Here is a 21,723-nt window from a genome sequence, read left to right on the forward strand (position 1 = left end):
ATGACTATCTTATGTGTATCCTGCCCCAACTACTATTGCTGTGCAGCAAACTACCCCCCAAAGCTTAGCGATGTAAAATAACCATTTTATTATGCTCGCAGGTTTGTGTGTCAGGATTTCAAAGAGGACACAACAGAGATGCCTGGTCTGTAATGCATCATGCCTGGGAACTCAGCTGAGAAGTTTCAATATTCAAATTTGACAATTTGGACCTAGAACTCATCTGAATATACCTTCTCTCGCATGTCTGGTGAGATGATGTTCCTGTTAGCTGGGACCTCCACTGGGATGTTGGCTGGAAGACTTGCACAGGACCCCTCCATGTGATTTCTCCATATGGGCTAGTTTGGACTTCCTCACAATATGGCAGCTATGTCCTGAGAGTAAGTATCCCAAGAGAACAAAGTAGAAGTGCATAAAATCTTTATGTTCTTGCCTTGGAGGCTACATAGCATTGATTCCACCATTTTCTATTGTTCAAGACAGTCACAAAGGCCAACCTGGGTTCAATAGAAAGGATTGTAGACCCCCCTGCCCCCATCTCTCATGGTGGACATGTCAAAGTCACATTGTAAGAAAAGCATGTGGAATACAAAACAAGATTTGAACCATCTCTGGAAAAATACAATCTACCACACTTCTGAAATGCAGTACTTTCAAAATAAAAAATATTATCTTTCCTGCCTCCCCAGTATGCCCTCTCCTTATTTTTTGCCTTAGTGAATAATGCTCATTATTATTTAGGTGTTATTATTTTTTATTATTACAGATAATGCCATTATCCCTCTGTCGCTTGAGCCAGAAACTTAGAAGTCAATATAGAATCCTACCCTACCCAGTCTCACCAAAACTCCAGCCAAACTCACTTAATTTATTACCCAGTTCTTCTAATGTTGCCTTCTAAATATATCTGAAACCCATATGTCTTAGTCTTTTCTGTCCTGCTATAACAAAATACCGCAGACTATAATTTCTAATAAACAAAAATTTATTTCTCACAGTAACAGGTTGGGAAGTCCAAGACTGACATCTGGTAAGGATCTTCTTGATGCATCATCCTATGGCAGAAGGTAAAAGGGCAAGAGAGGGCAAAACAGAGAGACAGTTAAAGTGGGTGGAACTCCACCTTTTATAATGCAATAATGGCACTAATCCATTCACTCTACCCTCATGGCATAATCACCACTCTTTAGCCCTCACCTCTCAACACTGTTGCATTGGGAATTAAGTGTCCAACACATGCTTTGTTGGGGACACATTCAATCCACAGCACCATCCCCGCCTTTTATTTCTGTTGCCTTAATTCAGGCCATCAAATTCAGCACCATCTTTCTCCTTGTTTCTAGCTTCCCCCTCTCCACCAACTTCCAGCCTCTAACCCATTGCATGAGCTGCTGTCAGAGTCATTTTCTAAAATTCAAACCTGATCAAGTGAGGCCTTTTCTGCTGAAAACCTTTCAAAGCTCACAAAATTTCCTAATTTGCTATGGCAAGACATCTACATCAGCTCCTGCTCTACCTCCATTCTCACACTGAACTCTCTGACAGAGCCACATTTAAACTCTCCAACCATATGGAACTATTTGTAGGTCCGCCAAACTCACTGAGGACCCTTATACCACTGCAAAACCCTTCTGTATGGAACTCTCTCTGCTCTCTTTTTTCTGTCTATCTTCTCTTTGTCCTGCAAGAACTCAACTAGGTAATTTCCTCTCCCACGCAATTTCCATATTATCTCTTTTTTCTTTGCTTACTTTTTCTTCATATTTGGCCAAACCATTAGCTTTCTTTGATTTTGGCTACCTTCCAATTCTGATTGCTTTGATAATATTATGTTATATAGAACTTTAAAGCTGAAAGAAACCTCAGCGATCATGTAACCAGACTCTCTTAACCCCTACTGTCCTTCTAAAGAGAGCATCTTACAGTCTGTATCCTTAGCACCTCAGTGCCTGGTGTGCAGTAGTTGTTCATTATGTTGTTTAATTGAATAAATGTCCAAAATTTTATAGCCGAGTTCAGAGGTTATGATTTTGGAAACCATACATGATTGTCAACTTAGTTTGAGTTGCCTAATCAGAAGGAGGCAGGTTGAGAACTTTCCCTTTGGGTCTCTGTGAAAACATGATTCTCGCTCCCAGGGATGCAGGAATCTCGTTTTAAAATGAGATTTCTCATTTTTAAAAGATCTTCAGTTTCCTATTATTGATTTCTCCAATGAAGACATTATTCATGTATGACTCAAGTGTATTTTGGATCCATCTAATTTTTTTCTAATTTTAAGCCTTCTTCCTAAAATAAGGAAAAAAAAAATCACAGGATTTATGGTGACAAGGAAGTTACTCCAAAAATCCAAACCAAGAAAGATCTTGTTTTCTCTCTTATTTTCTCAAAAGTATTTAATTCCTTCTTATAATGTTACTAAAGGCAGAGTTTTATATGGACCAAGAAAACCACAGCACGTCTTCAAAGTAAATGTAGATGTGTTCGTTCATATTTTATAAACTAGCCATCCACATCCCTAATAAATAAAACATTTACAAGCTTTCAGATTCCACATCTAGCTCTTTAATCTAAGAGCTTTCTTGATGAAGGCAAGAAAGGTGTTGAAATAGTAAAGTGATCTTTTTGTTTCCCAGAATAAAAAAGAGATTAAGTGTTAAAAAACAGAAGAGAGAAGAGTAACAAGGACACTTCATTTCTTTCCTTCTTCTGCCTTCTACAGCAAAGAAAAAAGGCAAGATCATCTCTATTGTGACCACCAGCATTTATCAGGTTTGCCTGCTGTCACTGTAATGATATATAGTGTTCTAAAAGGGAGAATCCCAGGAAACTGCTTAGATCACTCTTTGTAGTAGAATCAAGGAAGCAGTGATAACTTTTCCTATAGGAAGTTCCAACTATGCTTTAAATCTAAAATGTAGAAAAATATTTAATTCTTATGAGATTGGAAGAAAAGGCTAAGAAGTATTACAGTGACTTTTTAAAAATTATAATAACTTATACTGGGTAATTCAAAAATATAACACTCATTCATTGTAAAAAATTTAGAAAATATTGTTTAACACCAATAGAAAAACTCCCATAATCACATCACCCAGAGATAAATACTATTAATATTTTAGCGGTTTCTCTCTCGCTCTCTTCCTCCCTTCACTTTGTGTGTGTGTGTGTGTGTGTGTGTGTGTGTGTGTGTGTGTGTGTGTGTGTTTGTATGCTATGTATCTATAAACTGGACTCAAATATATGTATTAAGGAAACGAGCTCATATTCTTCTTCTTTTTTTTTTTTTTTTGAGACGCAGTCTTGCTAGTCACCCAGGCCGGAGTGCAGTGGCTCACTGAAAGCTCTGCTTCCCAGGTTCAAGTGATTCTCCTGCCTCAGCCTCCCGAGCAACTGGGCTACAGATATATGCCACCATACTCGGCTAATTTTTGTATTTTTAGTAGAGATGGGGTTTCACCACATTGGCCAGGCTGGTCTCAAATTCCTGACCTCAAGTGATCCACCCGCCTCAGCCTCCCAAAGTGCTGGGATTACAGGTGTGAGCCACCGCACCCGGCCTCATATTTGATATATTGTTTTATAACCTAAGTTTTAGTCCATTTTACAATAATTTTAATAAATTAATTTAATTGAACCATTATGCCAATGTAAAAAGATAGAGAATTTAACTAATTCTCTGCTACTGGGCAGCAATGGCTTTTTTTTTTTTTTTTTTCCCTGAGATAGGATATCATTCTGTCACCCAGGTTGGAGTTCAGTGGCACAATCTTGGATCACTCCAACCTCCACTTCCCAGACTCAAGCACTTCTCCCAATTCAGTCTCCCGAGTAGCTGGACCACAAGTACCTGCCACCACACCCAGCTAATTTTTTTGTATTTTTGGTAAAGATGGGGTTTTACGATGTTGCTCAGGTTGGTCTGAAACTCCTGAGCTCAAGCCATCTGCCCACTTTGGCCTCCCAAAGTACTGGAATCACAAGCATCAGCCATTACACCCGGCCAGGTTTGTTTGGCATTAGTGGCTGGCCAAGCTACTTTGGGTGGGAGTTGGGAGAAGAATGAGCAACGAGGTGGTACAAAAATCTGGCAATTTCCACCCAACATTAGGCACCTACCAGTTACACTGCATTTTCCAGCAGGTGTGAAAAAGTAGGGGGACACAACCCTAGTGGGGCACCCCTACCAGAGTTTCAGTCTGGGACTTAGCCTGCTCTGGTCTGAGCAGATTGTATGACTCTGTTGTCAGCATTCTTACAGAAAAAGAGAATTTCCTCCTTCCTTATAAATACAAATTGCCCTGTTAAAAAATAAATTCAATAGACCAAAACATGGACTCATAAAAAATAAAGTAGAATATGACTATTCACATTTTAAAAGGATCCTTTTTCCAAATCACTTCCTTCTGAAAAATCTTCCAAATACCCAGTGCTCTTGATACAGAACTCCTTAATATAGCATTAGGGTCTTTAAAATCAGGATTATCTCCAACTACTCCCATCCCTCAGTACACAGTACCTCATATTCAAATTTCACCCAACTGCTAGCTTTTTCTTTGGAAATGCTATGAAAGTTTACACTTTGCTTCATAATATTGTCTATGTCTTTGATGCCATGCTCTTCCTTTCACTTGCCCCAGCTGGAAAAATTCCACTCATCTCTTAAATCCAGCTTTGTGTATGTGTGTGTGATGAGGAATTTATCCTTGCCCTCTGGGACCCTGGTGTGTCATGCCTGGTAGGAGAAGTATCTTTGTTTGCCTGGGGCCTTGGTTTATGCAGAATAGTCTGACATAGTCTGACACTGTGAATTTAGTGTATAGGCTGGCCACACCAAATAATATTTAGAGTGGGGGCTCACCAAAAGACCAGAGCTACAAGGTAGGGTGGAGGCTTTGAGCCATATGGTATCCGTTGACTTGGAAACTGAGGTCAACTATATGGGCAATCAATTACTTATGCCTATGTGATGGAACCCCAGTAAAAACTCCGTTGAGTCTCTCTAGGTGGCAATACTTCACATCACACATTGATGTTGTCACACATCAGTGCCGAGAAAGTGAGGCTGTCCATGACTGAGCAGGGAGAGCACAATGGAATCTCTGTGTTCAGTACTTCCCCAGGCTCTGCTCTATGTACTTGACTACTTTTTCCCTGCCTGATTTCAATCTGTATTCTTTCTCTGTAATAAACTGTAACTGTGAGGGTAGCAGCTTTCAATGAGTTCTGTGACCTTCTAGAGAACTATCGAAACTAAAAGTGGTTTTGAGGACCCCCTGAACTTGCAATTTGAGTCAGAAGGGAGGTCAGTCTTGTGTAGGCTGTGCTCCCTGTAACTTCCTGGTTTAACTCTCACAGTGTGGCCTCCCCTAAAGAGACTCTTCTGACTTCTCCAGGCCCCTCCTCTGGGCCCCATGCCTTTTCATACCATATAATAACACTTATTTCAGGATTTATGCTTATATTAGTTTCCTGTCATCACATTTGGTGGCTTAAAGCAGCACACATTTATTGTATTATAGTTCTAGAGGTCAGAATGTCAGAATGGGTTTTCCTGGGATAAAAAACCAAGCTGTGAGCAGGGCTGTGCTCCTTCTAGAAGCTATAGAGAAGAATCTACCCTTTGCCTTTTCTGGCTTCTAGAGGTTGCCTGCATATTTTGGCTTGTGGTCTCTTCCATAATTCAAAGCTAGCAGCACAGTACACTCAAATCTCTCTCCTATTCTGACACTCCTGCTGCCCTCTTATAAGGACCCCTGCTATTACACTGAGACCATCCAGATAATCCAGGATAATCTTCTCAAGATTCTTAGTTGAACCACATCTGCAAAGTCCATTTTGCCATGTAAGATAACATATTGACAGTTTGGGGGGATTAACACAAGGACTTCTTTGGAGGGGTCATTATTCTGTTTACCACAATGTTTGATTTTTTAATCCAAAATTCACTTCACAGTTTATTTATATATTATAAACCCTCTATTTGCATTAAAGTAACTAACAATAATTACAACGACTTACTTGGGAATTATTTTGAGATTCCTTAATCTATCGACAATGGCAACTGTAGGGTAAAAATGTAAAAATCAGCTGAGACAATTAATATAAATCACTAAGAACAGTACCCGACACATAAAAACTACACAGATAATGTTAGTTTATCATTATTATTATTATCATGGCTATTATTGTTACTATCACTAATATGTATCTCTTGTAAGTAATGATGGGGCAAAGTATGGTAACAGTCAAAATGTCTTCCTGAAAGAGAAAAAAAGTCAAATATTCACTACAGATTTTAGGAAGGGTGCAAGAAGCAATAGGATCTATGGGAAAGGAAGAATGGCAATAAGTTGGAGGCAATTTATTCATTTAATAATCTTACCTTGGAGTATTTATCCATATCCAGTGTACATGGACTGTTCAGAGCAGTTTGTAACCAGCACTGAAGCAAAGCAGAAGGCAGAAAGATTAACACTGGCTTCTTCTAGTCGACTAGTGGGTCTCAAGCTTGTGGAGAGAGGAGCCTGCCCTCTGTGTGAAGAGGGACAGATATAATTCCCACAGAGTTTCTTCAGAAGCTCGCCCACACCTTCCAGGTTCCTACCTACCCCACTGCCTGTTCAAAGTCTGGGGACAAAGTGAATAAGGATAATGATGTGAAAGTAAATACAACATGCTGGTAATTACTCCTAGGTTCTGTCCTTTCATAAAATCTAAGAAAATTGCACTTTAAATGTCTATATTCATAATGCAGCTGTGATATATTCATTCTGGTATTACTTTTTTGCCTGTCTTGAATTTTTAAAAAGGTGCATTTCATTGGAGAACAGTACATTTTTTATTTTAAGTGGAATAGAAAAAAATTGATTTTTTTCTAAGCCCTAATTGCAAACATGTCAAATAACATGTCACATTTAAAGGCTGTCGTGGGAGCCAAGCCGTGTAATTGTATATGGACAGTGCTATCTAATTTAGCTGGGTTAGGATGATTTACTAGGATGTTTTGCTATTGGTTGCATTATTTAGACCTTTGATAATCTTCTTCTTTTCAGTGGTAGTCTAAATCTGGAAATGTTCACTTTTTTTGGCCTCGAGAGGTCATTTTTGTCAATCAGATTATCTGCATGCACCAGGAACTGAGCCTGAAATAAAAGGTGCAGAAAGAAGAGTCCCAGCAGGCGAGAAGTTTACAAAGCAGAACACTGGTGTACTGGCACAGGATAAATGTGCTGGTCAGGGCTTTCTGGGGTTTGTTTGCATGTGTTCTACGGAACTCTGTAATTGTGGAAAATTCATGACCAAATTTATTTTTTTCTCTCAAAGTCCTTTGATTTCCTAATATTTCTTAACAAAATATTAACTCAGGTCAAAGCATTAGCTTGCCAAACTTGGATTGGGTTGCAGCATATTCAATACAATTTGTTTTCTATAAGAATTGAGAGCAAGCTATTTCTAAGTCACATCCATGTAGTTCGTTAGGTATGTTTTTAAATCTTTGAACTTGATCCGTGTAAATGTGTCACAGTGTTTATGGGCTTACAGCCCTGTTATGAGAACCTCTAGGCTTATAAAATGAAAGTATGCTTTGCCACAGTTGAGGTGCTCATAAATGCATTAGTACCCATGGCTGTGGTTTGGAACTTTTCACATCAGGCATCCATATCCCCTTTCATCAATTCCAGGCTTCATGCTACATGCAAGCATAGATGTGAACGTCAGTATCAACTGTCCGAGGAAAAAGCAGCAGCCTAGTCAAAGGCAGCTGGTGCTTCATGAAAAAGTCTGGGAAAAAACAACCCATAAATAACTACATTATGATACATATTGTAGCTACCAAGACACTTTCTTTCTTCTAAATTTGTAGTGGACTTTCAATCTGGAAATTGTCATGTTGACAACAAAAGTCTTCCCATGAGCAATTCATAACCTGGAAACTAGCTTTCAAGGTAGCTAGGTTTGTTAACATTTGCAATAACTTGAAAAGGTGTTTTTTATCTGAGAGAAAGGAAAAATGGTCTATGAAAGGAAATCCTTTAAATAATGAGGTAGGTGGCTCTGGACATCCTATAGCTATGGAACTACTTGCTGAAGCACACTATGGAAAATACAAAGATTCTAGTTCTATACCACTAGTAAGTCTATCAGTAGCCTCAATATTATCACTTAGTGATAAGCAGATCTTGAAAAGAAAGAAAAGTAGAATTTTTGAAACTACAATTAATTGAAAAAGTGGATTAAAGCACTGAGTGAAAAACACTTATACATATATTCCTTATCGTTTAACTTAGGACACAGACATGTGCATTTGTCCATTTTTTCATTTAATGCTATTCATTAACACTGTGTATGTACTAATTGCAATTCTTTGTTGACTTTATTGACACACCAGACCCAGAATGCATCATCTGTCATTTCTATTTCCAGTTTCTTTAAAACACAATGAGAAATTTGAGAGTTTGCGATGTAATCTTAGTCCAAGATCCATCTAAATTTGTATGAGATGTTTTTCCATTTTTCGTAGTTTATCTTCCCTGTACTATATTTGAGGAAAATTTTTTTAAACATGTTGTACCAAGACTGTAAAACTCTCACTTCTCTTTCATTCAGGCCATTTCTCAGCGTTGTTTATGTAGCAACTTTGAGAGAGGAGATAATGTCTCCTCCCAGACAAAGGGTAGGCTTGCTTACTGCTTGCTATAAAAGAGAAAGATTCCCTAAATTCAATGTTACTCATCTACAATACAAACTAAATGCATTTGTAGCATCCATGGTGCCCATTATATTGCCCTAGTGAGACTTAGAAGCAAGAGAAACTGATACAAATATGCTGATGCTCCTGTTGCTTGCGGTGCCATGAATAATACTCAAAGCAGGTTTTTGCTGGTTAAGATGATTAGGTACAATCAGTCTAGACAGCACACACTATATAAATAAAGGGTAATACTTACATCACTTTAATAAGAGTGAGTGAGTTGAAGCTGATTACATCATATAAATAAAGACCATCATGAAAAGGGGTAATAACCATATAGTTGGTCCCAAAATAAAACTTCATGAATATAAAAGAAAATTAGATATGCTCTTCTATTCTTAGATTCGTTCCTTAATAGTAGTTGATTCTTAGTATTTTCCAGAACAATTAGGCAACCTTCAATAGGATTTTTAGGAGTGTTAACAATCCCGCCATGTCATAGTCATTTGCTTGGTCAAGTCTAGATTTGATTCCTATTAGATGTCACAACACACATACAAAAGTAAAGACTTTTAAGAGAGTATAGGCAAGAGTCGCCCTATAACATTCCTTCCACATAAAATCATCTGTTTTCCACTGGATATAATCAAATTAAACTGCGAGAAAAATGAAAGGGCATAGTTTCTTCTATCCAACTACTTACTACATTTCATAAGTATAATATTTGTCTCCTATTAAAAGTATTCATTTCTGGATGCCATCAACACTGCATGCCATCAAATTATACATGTTTGATTTGATTTTTATTAAATCAAAATTATTCACTTCATGTATTAATTACAAATGTTATAGGTATGTGTTATAGAAAATGAGGACTATCCAGAACAATACAAGGAAGGAAATTATCAATGATCTTCACCATTACAGAATAGTCACTACAACTTTATTGGGTATTTAGGTTGTTCCCAATTTTTTTGCTATTATCTTCTTAAATGTTGTATCTTAAGATAGCACTGTAGGCCAGGTACAGTGGCTCACACCTGTAATCCCACTTTGGGAGGCCAAGACAGGAGGTTTACTTGAGGCCAGGAGTTCAAGAGCAACCTAGGCAACATAACAAGAATCTGTCTCTACAAAAAATAAAAAGATAAAACTTGCCAGGTGTGGTGGTGCACACTTGTAGTCCCAGCTACTCAGAAGGCTCAGGTTGGAGGATAGATTGAGCCTGGGAGGTCAAGGCTGCAATGAGTCATTATCTCACCACTGCACTCCAGCCCAAACGACAGAGCGAGACCCTGTCTCAAAAAAAAAAAAAAGCACTATAGCAGATAAACCTTTTATATCTCAACAGGTTAACGCAGAAGAATTTTAGAACTTTATTTATTGCTCATGTACTATCCCAACCAGTGTTTCTGATCATCAGGTGACTGTCTTCCAAATGATGATCCAGGGATGCGAGATCCTTTCATATCATGCTTCCGCCATCTTTAACATATGGCTTCCAGGGTCACCATGGAAAGGGAAAGAGTATAAACACTCCTCAGTAAGACTGGAAGTGGCACACATCACACATCAGTTCTGCTTACATTCCACTGGATAGAGCTTAATCAGATGGCCACCTCTAACTACAAGGAAGGCTATGACATATATGTTAGCTGTGTGTCCTGGAAGATGAGGAAACAGGTTTGCTGGTTAGCTAACCATTTCCGCTACATATTGGTTGTACATAATCCTTGTGGGTAAATCTTCTCAAAGTCTTAATTGTATCTTTAGAGAAATTTCCAGAAATGAAGAATAATTTTATTATTTTACAAATATTTTGAACATATATCAGATTTCTAACTTCTCATCACAGCCTTAAGAGATGGATTGAATATGTTCGGATTCTTATCAGGAGTCCTGGTTTACTTGAAGCTGTAGGAAAAAATCATGAATTGGCAGACTTTATGCCCTGTGATCACTTTCTTGATAATAAAACATTGATTAGAAACTAGACTTTTTTAGGTAAATGTGTGTGTGTGTGTGTGTGTGCCAGAGCATAGTTAAATACAATGTGTAAATGCATTCCAGTTATTTTTAGAGGCATATTCACATTTCTACAAAATTTTAGATGTAAGAGAATCATTTCCTTAAATATAAATTTTTTCTGAAAAATTATTTTAAAAATTTAATCTGCCTATAATAACTTAAAAATTCAAATATGATACTTTTGAATTTGTAGTTTCTTATTCATACATACCAAAAGTCATCCTGAAATTATGTTCTATTCTGTATATATTTTCTACCATTCATAATCAACAAAAAATAACCAGCAAAAAAAGGCAGATTCTAACAAGGGTGAATATAATTCCCTGGAATCTAAAATATAAGTTGCTGTTAACAGTGCTTAATATATATGTCTGCATGTTTCCTCTACCATGAAACCTGCTCCCCTGTGCCTTCTCAATTGTTCACAAATTTGATAATTGCATTTACTTCTTTTTGACAATTTTCTCCAGCTTTTCTTTGAATTATTGTATGTTTACTTAAATTATTTACAAAACGGATATTTTCACACAGTTTACTGGATTATTTTCTTCCTCAGTACTAAATATGGAATTAACTTCTTTTCTATATTTCCTCTTTAAAGTGATGGTTAACACTTAACAATAATCCTGTCTTGAAATAGAAAATACAGTTCAGAGACTTGAACCAAATGAAATATCGATTCAGGTTGGAGAATATTTTGATGTTTTAGTTTTGTTACAGTTCAGTTGTTTTAGAAAATATGTAGGTTTGGATTTAGTTCAGACTGGTTCACTGGGTTTTTTGTTTTTAATGGATTTGATTTATAGTTCTGTAAAAAGTTTAATATTGGGTTTAGGTCAGAGAGGACACATTCAGCAAAATACTTGTTTGTTTCCAATTTTGGTTCATGGATCATTACAAGGCCTTGGTGTTGTAGTTCTTTCCAGAGCCACAGCATGAAGTTTGCACCTCACTATGGAGTCTTCCTTTAAGAATACAATAGATGGTATTCACTCCCAGAATTGTGACCACTCACATTAGACCTCACGCTATTATACACATCCTATGTGACACAGAAAGATAGAAAAAAGTTGCATGTTGGGGAAATATTTGAGCCTTAAGCTATGACAGCATTTATTCTTTATTTTCCTACATATGTATAGGAAATTTCCTATAATCTCACATTTCAAATACTTACAGCCTAAATTTTCAATTGATTTCTTCTTTTTTGTCTATTTAACCATGCTATTTAGCGAGTTTTGCTTTCAGAATTTTGTGAACTTTTAGGAGACTCAACAAAAACCTAGTGCCCTAATCAGTTCCATCTTTTCGCTCTTATTTTAATGTCTAAATGTGGCAAAGGATTATCAAGTTATTAAGTAGAGAGGTAGTTGTAGTAATATTCTTCTAGCCTAGGAATGTTTTATACAAAGCTACACTTTAAAATATTGGTGAGGTTGTCATTGAATATAATAATATTTAAGGTGAAGAAAGAGGGCAAAATCCTCTCACTAGAAAAACTCTTTAAAGGCTGGATAAATAGTAAGGAGTGTGTTTAATACAACTAATTTATAGATAAATGTGGTGCCAAGCTAGAATACATTAACAAGGTAAGGCTTCAGGGTCTCTAGGTAAGATAATATATTGCTTTCATTAAAAAGCAATCTGCATGGACGATATCCACCACCACTGGAAACTCTGCAGCTGTCACCTTTATCAGGGGAACAAGAGCAAGCCACTACATTTTAATCACTGGAGTTTGTCAGGAACGAAAAACAGCCAGCTTCCCACAAATCAACAGACATGTATCCTGATAAGGGAAGTGCATTGGAAAAGGACAGCTACATACCACATGACACCACCTATTCTAGGGTGATCAAAGCTCCGTAATTGTTGAAGATAAATCTACCGAATTGGGCTTTAGGATGAAATAGTTGTCTTTGAACAAAGTAGACACATACTTATACAAATTACCCAAGACTTAGAACGCTGTTAGATCTGAGTATATTTTGCAATGTGGAAAGGAATGGGTGATAGAATGGCAAAGCGTGGAGCGTCTTCACACTATACTTGTTCCAATAACTCATTTCTGGCTATATGATCCTTTCATCAAATTAAGAAGATATCATGAAAAAATTGGAATAAGAGTCAGTCAGAGCAAGACATCTGAGTGGAAACAAGACACTTACATAAATGAGACAGAAATGGGGAATTATTTTTTGACATGCTCATACCTCTTATACCTGCACTTAGGGAAACAGCAAGACTAGCCCCAGTCCAACAACTCCATCCCAGCCCTGTTCCAGTTCCTCTGAATGTAGGTCCTCACAATAGAACTCTTTCTTCAAGGTGGCTTGAGAGAGTCTTTGTACTTTCAATATAGGAACCTAACTTTAAAAAGAAAATGTTACAGACAAGCAACAGTAAAGCAAAATCTGAATATATCTAAACATTACCATATCGTTAAGGACTGTTGCATCACAATGAAAAAGCTGACTATAAGCTAGAAATGCAGAGCTGTCCAAAGAGAGGTTAAAATGGATGAATAAGGGTGCCTCGAAACCAACCACAGCTTAAAGATCAGCTTACAGCTGAAGTGAAGATCAACTTACAGCTTACAGCTCAAGACGATGAAAAGTGTGAGGATAAAATAGGGTGGGGAAAAGGGGATCAGTTACTCACAGAGGGAGAAAACAAGAAACTGAAGTCTAGCTTTGGAAGCCATCCAGAGTCACCACCTAGGGGACTGTGATCTATTTTTATAACTCACATAGGTCTGTAGTCTCTGGCTTAATTATACTTGCTGAAGGCTGGCTACCCAAATATCACTAGAACGATCTGTTAAAAAGACAAACCTGAGTTTATTGCTTATCAAAAGAGAACATCAACCTCACAGACTTTATTGTTATTATTATTATTTTTTAGAGATAGGGTCTTGCTCTGTCACCCAGGCTTGAGGGCACTGGTGTGATCATAGCTCCCTGTAGCCTCGAACTCTCAAGCTTAAGCAATTGTCTTGTCTCAGCCTCCCAAGTGTCTGGGACTACAGACACTGCCACCATGCCGGTCTAATTTATTTTTATTTTTAGTAGATACAGGGTCTTGCTATGTTTCCCAGGCTGTTCTCGAACTGCTGGCCTCAAGTGATCCTTCCACCTCAACCTCCAGAGTAGTTAGGGTAATAGGCATGAGCCACCATGCCTGGCTACAAACTTTTAAAAAAATTTTATAAATTGAGGTGAGATTCATGTAACATAAAGCAAACCATTTTAAAGTATACAATTCAGTAGCATTTGGTACATTCATAATCTTGTACAACCATCACCACTATCCTCGTTTCAAAGCATTTTCATCATCCCCAAAGGAAATCCCACAACTATTAAGCAGTCACTCCCTATATTCCTACCACCACCACCCAAACCGCTGGCTACCACTAATCTGCTTTCTGTGTCTATAGCTTTACCCACTCTGGATATTTCATACACATGGAATTATACAACGTATGACATTTTATATCTGGATTCTTTCACTTAGCATAATGTTTTTGAGGTTCTTCCATTTTACAGCATGTATCAGTACTTGGTTCCTTTCCTATGGCTGAATTGTGTTCCATTATATGGATAACCACATTTTGTTTACTCATTCTTCCATTGATGGGCATTTGAGTTTTTAGGTTTGTCTGTATGTTTTCAGCTTTTGGCTATTGTGAATAACACAGGCTTGAGGGAAGGGCAAGGTCTGGTTTATTGGAATTGTGAAGTCTGGGTTTAAAGTTGGTCTTTCAAAGTGGAGACTTGAGTAGGATTGGGTAAGGATCATGATATAATAGTTTGGGATTGGTAGAAACAGCAAGCATTTTGAGGCAAGGGTTCAAGGAGTGTTGGATATGAACTACCTATTGATGCCTTCTATTGAAAACTGATGGATCTTTCAGGAAATTCATGTAATAAACAATCAAGTTATTGACCTGGATGAGAGACTCTTGAAATAGTAAAGTTATGCTATTGAAACCAATGGAATAGTAGCATCATGTTAATATAGACAACAAGCTGTAGTGGGAAAAAAATGACTTTGGTTCTCACACCACGCAAGATGGAGATACATTAAAAAGACACATTTTCTGGCAATATTGAGAACAGAAGTGCCCCTGAACCATTCTAACCATAAAATTCTGTAAAACAAGTTAAAACATTTATCCATATAGTGCCTTTAAGAATAGTAATATCCTCTGGAGTCAGCGTCATATCTGTTGGCCCTTTGTATCAGCAACGTAGTATATTATTTAGCACACAGTAGCAGCTTCCTAAAATCTCTGAGAGTAATAATTATATGATACTCTCAGTGGTAACTACACAATCTAAAAATTCAGACTAAAAATTCCTCTCAAGATACTGTATATTTTGCCAATAAAAACGAGCATTGCTTTAAATATCTTAAATTAGTTGCTTAATATCATCTATGCTCATGGGAAGATATTCTATCATTTAACAAATAATGATTCTTTGCAATTTGAACATTAACCAGTCTCTAAATGATATCAGAGAAATTGGAATGCCCTTGCAAGGTAAGAGCTGTAAAGACTAAAATAAACTTGGCAGCCAGGCTAAGTATCCAATAGCTGATGCTTCCTGATAACACAGAGCATATTTATAATGAGAGTTTCCTGTAATTAAAGAAAAACTAACTGTAAAGGAATAGAAAGAACAAATATTTCATTCTTGCTGCCTTTGGATCGATCAGAAAGAGTATTGCAAAAAGAAAGGCTTGTCTATTTATTTTCAAATAGAAATAATCAAAGCAAACGTTGTACTGTGCAAAGGAAAGTATCTCTTGGCTCCAGAGAGGGAATAACTCTCGAATCCTTGATACCTTTTTCAAGCTGGAAAGAGTGCACTAGTTTTTCAGCTACTAAGAACAGCCAGCGGGGAAAGAAAGTGGATCACCTGTAAGTCACTTGTTTTTGAAAAACCATTGCTTGTTTTGGAAACAAAAATAATTATCCTTGCCAAGAATAATAAATATTACTTCAGAGAATTGTTTCAGTAGATCCTAAAGTATAAGGGTCATTTTCATTTTTGCATTTCATAACTTTCGTCGAGAACTCTTTTCTTTTAATTGTGGTAAAATATACATAACATAAAATTTACCATTGTAACGATTTTTAAAGTGTACAGTTATGTGGCATTATGTATATTCACTTTGGTATGCAACCATCAGCACCATCCAGCTCCAGAATTTTTTATCTTTCCCCACTGAAACTGTTCCCATTAAGCAGACACTTCTTAGTTTCCCCTCCACCCAGTTCTAGCAACTGCCATTTTACTTTCTAAGTATCACTATATGATTCCACTTTCAATCTACCCTAAGTATTACTCTATGATTCCTTATGTAAGTGAGAGGAATCATGTAGTGTATTTTTTGTTACTGGTTTGTTTCACTTAGCATCAGGTCTTCAAGGTTTATTCGTATATGAGCTTGTGTCAGCATTTTCTTCCTTTTTATGGCTTAATAATGTTTCATTGTATGTATGTATCACATTTTGTTCATCCATTCTCCTGCCAATGAACACTTGGGTTGCCTCCACCTCTCAGCTGTTGTGAATAATGCTCCTATGATCATGGGTGCATAAATATTTGTTTAAGTTCCTGATTTCATCTCTTTTTGGTATATACCCAGAAGTGAAATTGCTGCATCATCAGGTAATCCTGTTTAATTATTTGAAGAATCGACATACAGTTTTCTGCAGTGGCGGCACCATTTTAGGTTCCCACCAAGAGTCCAAAAAGATTTCAATGTCTCCACATCTTTGCCAGTACTTGTTTTTTGTTTGTTTGTTTGTTTTTGTTTGTTGTTTGTTTTGTAATAATAGCCATTATCAAGAGTGGGTGTAAAGTGGTCTTTGGTCTTCTTGACACTCTTTTCCCCTTTTCTTTGGCTTACATTAGTTAAATAAGGAAGTTATTTAAATACAATGGATACATTTTGTTTTACAAGGGAAAAAAAAAACCGGTAGACAGCAATTAATAAGACTCTCAGCCTCTGCTAAGAGGAATAAGAATGACCAACACTGACTGTTCAGAATAATACATGGAGGAATCATTTTAAGTTTTATCTTGATCTTTCTGGGCAAGGTTTAGTTTGTGTCTCCTTAAGAAGAGAAAGCAAAAAGAACATTCCGGTCTTCAGCAAGGCTCACAGAATGTTTTAAGGAAGCCAGTACAGTGCCCTATTTCTCGTTTGCCCTAATTTTGATGTTACAGACAGAATGATTAGGGAACATCACCATTTTACCAGGAGTCTGATCACTAGGGTTCCATCCTGGTTTATCCCACAGTTTCTCAGTGGTCTTGGACAAGTCATTTAATACTCAAAACTTCAATTTCTGGATTTGTAAAGTAAGGATATTAGAGTTATTAACTCCGAGGACCCTTCTAGTTCTGGGATCCCCTTTAATATGCAATAATCTTCAGGCGTTATCTAGAAAGACAACACTTTGGAAGTGAAGAATTAGGTAACAATCTTAGAAGTAAAAGAGGTGTAGAAAAATGAATGAGTTCACTCAAAAAAAAGCATTCCATTTCATGTAGTGTTCTGTGGATTGAGAGATCACATAAAATACACACATCAGAACATAGCCTATGACTTACTCTCATATAAAATCACACACAATTTTGTGACAATATTGACAGACATAGAAAAATCTGAATTTTATCATCTCTTATCTAGCTCTCTGTCATCCAAAACCTTATTTGCCAGCAGATGCTGTGGGATTTGAGTGCTTGCTGGGTAATATGGAATTCTTGATTAATATATCAGCTACCCTGGATAATTCTAGGAAAGTTATGAGAATTTAAAAGAAGGGGTTTATTTAATTTCTCAAGTTTCTAGGTACTGACTTTTCTTTAAACATGAGACTGCTATCAGTTAAATAGAGCCTCCTTGGACAGGAACTATCATCCTCTGATATGGTTAAAATCTAAGGTTGAAACAGTTCAGAAATATCTAAGCCATCAAATAATAGGATATTTTCACTAATTTTCATCTTAATTCACTAGCTTTTAAAATCTAAAGTCCTTTTATTTGTGTTATTTTCATGATGGACTAAAACATACTGTTTACTGACTAGAATTTTAGAGTAAATTGGATTATCCCAACTCTACTTCCTGCTTGCGCCTTTGGGAGAGCCATTTAGCCATTCTGAGCTTGTTCCCTTTTGGTTTATAATTCCATAGAGACAAGGATTTAGTAAATTATCTGGACTATAATAGATACTCAACAAATATTTATGGAGTGAATGGATGTTTTGTTTCTCCTAGACACCATATTCTCCTTATAGTCACCACTGATAAATGATTCTGGGCAGTATTTGGTCTCCACTGGGTTATTTTTGCTCTGCAGGGTGTTACTTGCACAAATGTTACACAGCGTTTTTCTAAGTTTCTTGGTTTTCCATTCAGGAGACCCTTCTAAATAAATAGTAAATACCTTGAGGGTAGGAAGTTTTTGCTTACCAGCTTACTACTAAATATACTCACTATTTTAGGTTGCAGACTTATTTTGTAAAGTACTCAACCAACTTTTGACTGGAGCTTTTACAGTTAAATAAAACAGAAGCTCCTACCAAACCCCATGCTAATTAAGGATTCGTTTCCCATGGTCATGCCCACTAAAAACATATGTGAGTTGTTGTGTGGTCCTTTTTGTTCAATCGAAATCCTTTCGTTGATATAAACTCGGGACATTTTCTAGGATATGGGGAAATACTTTTTCTAAAGTCTAGAAAAGTCAATAAAGGGAAATTGTATATGACAAACTCATATTTAAGGGTAGTGTTATACTCTGATATCTTGAATAGAAGAAAAATTAAGTGGTTTTCCTTGACTGTCATTTTCTCTTGGAATAAAAATTTCTGTAATCCATCAGCCAGAAAACTACTTAAATAGCATCACCAATCGTCTCTTGGCCAGGAAAGGAAACCACATTGTCTTTTCTGTTTTCTTGTACTTTTCAAGAGCGAATCTGAGTATTTCACATTGATTGCTTGATTGGCTGCAGAGGGACTCTTTAAAAATACTAAAAAAAAATCAGGAATCCAGTACAAATCAAACATAAGCTGCCATCAATCACATGCTTAGGGCATTATGCGAGGGTTTTACTCAGAAAGATGTCATTAAAAGTTGCAGAAATTAATTGGTGCCATTGAATGTAATGGTCTTTCCTGCCATAGTTTCTCAAATGTAAAGAAAAATTATGGATAACATAAATTCCTCGTGGGATTCTTATAGATGTCTGCTTTGTTCTGTTATTGTTTATTGCAAATGTTATTACTGTGATCTATGGCCCTATCATGCTTTGTCTATACTGCACTGCCATTCTGCAGCCCACAACAACGGAGGACTTAACTCACAAGCAAAGATCATGTTTATTTGGAAATTCTTTGCTTTATATATTCCAAAAGTGTCTCAAGGTGTTCATTTCGTGTGTTTAAATTTTTATACAAAAACAGATTTGTTCTGATTGATTAAATATTGACTTATTCCATTTTTAAAACAACTCTGAATCTTATTTAAGTTCAGGACTTGTGTTCTGCTTTCCCAGAAGGTTTGAATTCAGTGTAATAATGGCCATTACTTTGTGTAAATCAATGCATCGGGATTTGCAATCTTTCTCAATAACAACATTGGTTTAATTAGCAGTGGTTTAAAACTTTTACTCTTAATTAGGGAGCAATTTTAAATCTCTGAAAAAAGTATGAGAAAAATAAACATCTTTTTTGCATATTAAATGCTATCTTATTAAAGGCATATCAAATATTGTGTAACCTGTAACTCCATATCTAAATTATAGTACATTGGAATCTGATATCACTAAAGATTAACCTTTTGTTTACAGATATTTATTTTAAAATGCATGCTTTTAAAGTAAGTGATCAGTTCCCAGCACTTTGAGAGGCCGAGACAGGCAGATCACGAGGTCAGGAGATGGAGACCATCCTGGCTAACACGGTGAAACCCCGTCTCTACTAAAAAAAACAAAAAACTAGCCGGGTGAGATGGCAGGTGCCTGTAGTCCCAGCTACTCGGGAGGCTGAGGCAGGAGAATGGCGTAAACCCGGGAGGGAATTTGCAGTGAGCTGAGATCCGGCCACTGCACTCCAGCCTGGGAGACAGAACGAGACTCCATCTCAAAAAAAAAAATAAGTGATCAGTTTTCACAATGGTCCACAGTAGTCTTAAAGAATATTCTTTTGGGCCAGGCGCAGTGGCTCACGCCTGTAATCCAACACTTCAGGAGACCAAGGCAGGCGGATCACAAGGTCAGTAGTTCAAGACCAGCCTGGCCAACATGGCAAAACCTCATCTCTACTAAAAATACAAAAATTAGCTGGGCATGGTGGCAGACACCTGTAATCCCAGTTACTCGGGAAGCTGAGGCAGGAGAATTGCTTGAAACCAGGAAGCAGAGGTTGCAGTGAGCAGAGATCGTGCCATTGCACTCCAGCATGTGCGACAAGAGCAAGACTCTGTTTCAAAAAAAAGAAAAAAGAATATTCTTTTGTTAGGCATGGCCCTCATGACAGACACCATGATGGTATCCTCAGCCCTAAGAGCAGAGGCCTAATGAATATAAAATAATGTTATAATTACTGCCATAAAAATAAGCTTTCAGAACACACTTCTGGTTAGAAGTAAGACAAAGGGATTAAAAGTTGGGTCACTGTGAAACAGCCCCTTCTGTAAGCACGACTTTCTATAAGAACCCAATGCAAACCCCCCATGACCACCTGGGGCTCTCATTCACCATTGCCCATTAGCTACTGGGCTTGGGAGAGTAAGTATCTCCTGGGTGTGGCTGACTCAGGTTCAGAGTATATGAGTCTCTAGGCTTGGTATGTGTCACCAGGCAAGCTAGAAACTCGACTGTCACGTTTGGTAGAGATGCCTCTACTCCCAAAATGAGCATCCGATGCCTTCCTACTCACCAGGTCACCAGCCCTCTCTCTGTCTGCGACCGTTCTGACAGTTCATGCCCCACTCTTGCCATCTCAGGGAAGGAACAGACCTGCAACTTGGCCTCCGTATAGTGTCATTTCCTGTACAGTAAAATTTATTTTCTAAAAAAACCAACTGCTCTCTGGGTTTAGTAACATCACAGGTTCTAGCTGTTCATGTGGACAATATGGATCAAGCTCCCATCTCCCAAAACACCTGAAGGAATGCTGTCCTTGGACGCCTTCCTAGTGGCATTCTATGTTATGTGGATAATATGACCAACTCCATCTTCAAAGAACAGTGAGTTTCCAACTGCCTACATATCTTTACATAATATCATTTAAGTTAAAATGATTTTAGAGTGTTATAAACCTTAAGTTTTAGAAGACTTTTAAAAGCATTTAATCCATGTCATTTCAAACAAAGATTTATGGCTCAGTCATGAATCAAACAGATAAAGATCCATATATCTTGTAGTACTTTTTCTGGATATTCTGAACATAGGAGACATTTTTGTGTAAAAATTCAGATCTGTAGATTCTCTAGATCCTCTAGAAGATCTGGAAATGCTGGATATGTATTCCCTTGTGGCAACGGTCAGCTGGACCCGAGTGATGGCTAATCCCTGTGAGGTGCTCCACTGTTCCTCAGAGTCTCCCCCAAAGAGAAGATAAGTGTTGATTTGTACTTTATCGTGTTATGAATTGACCTGTTCACTCACTTCTGTAATCTGCCTTGCCCCTGTAGGCATCTGAGTTTGCAACCTTTGGCTGCAATCTATTGCATATCCAGATGGGACCAAGCCTCATAAGGTCAGTTCAGGAAAGGGGTTGCTTTTGTGGCTTTGTCTACACACAGAATAGAACTGTTGGTGCCCATTACAAGACATCATCTGCTTAATTTCATATATCAACATGGCAAAACATAGAAGAATCTTTGAACTCAAGACTTTATGAAAATTCAGATGATAAAATACGTGCTGAGATTGACTTATTGACTAACCCGTTCTGCATAAGAGCAACGTAC

The sequence above is a fragment of the Colobus angolensis genome, unplaced genomic scaffold (genome assembly GCF_000951035.1).
Source record: "Colobus angolensis palliatus isolate OR3802 unplaced genomic scaffold, Cang.pa_1.0 Scaffold62, whole genome shotgun sequence".
In the NCBI taxonomy this organism is placed as follows: domain Eukaryota; kingdom Metazoa; phylum Chordata; class Mammalia; order Primates; family Cercopithecidae; genus Colobus; species Colobus angolensis.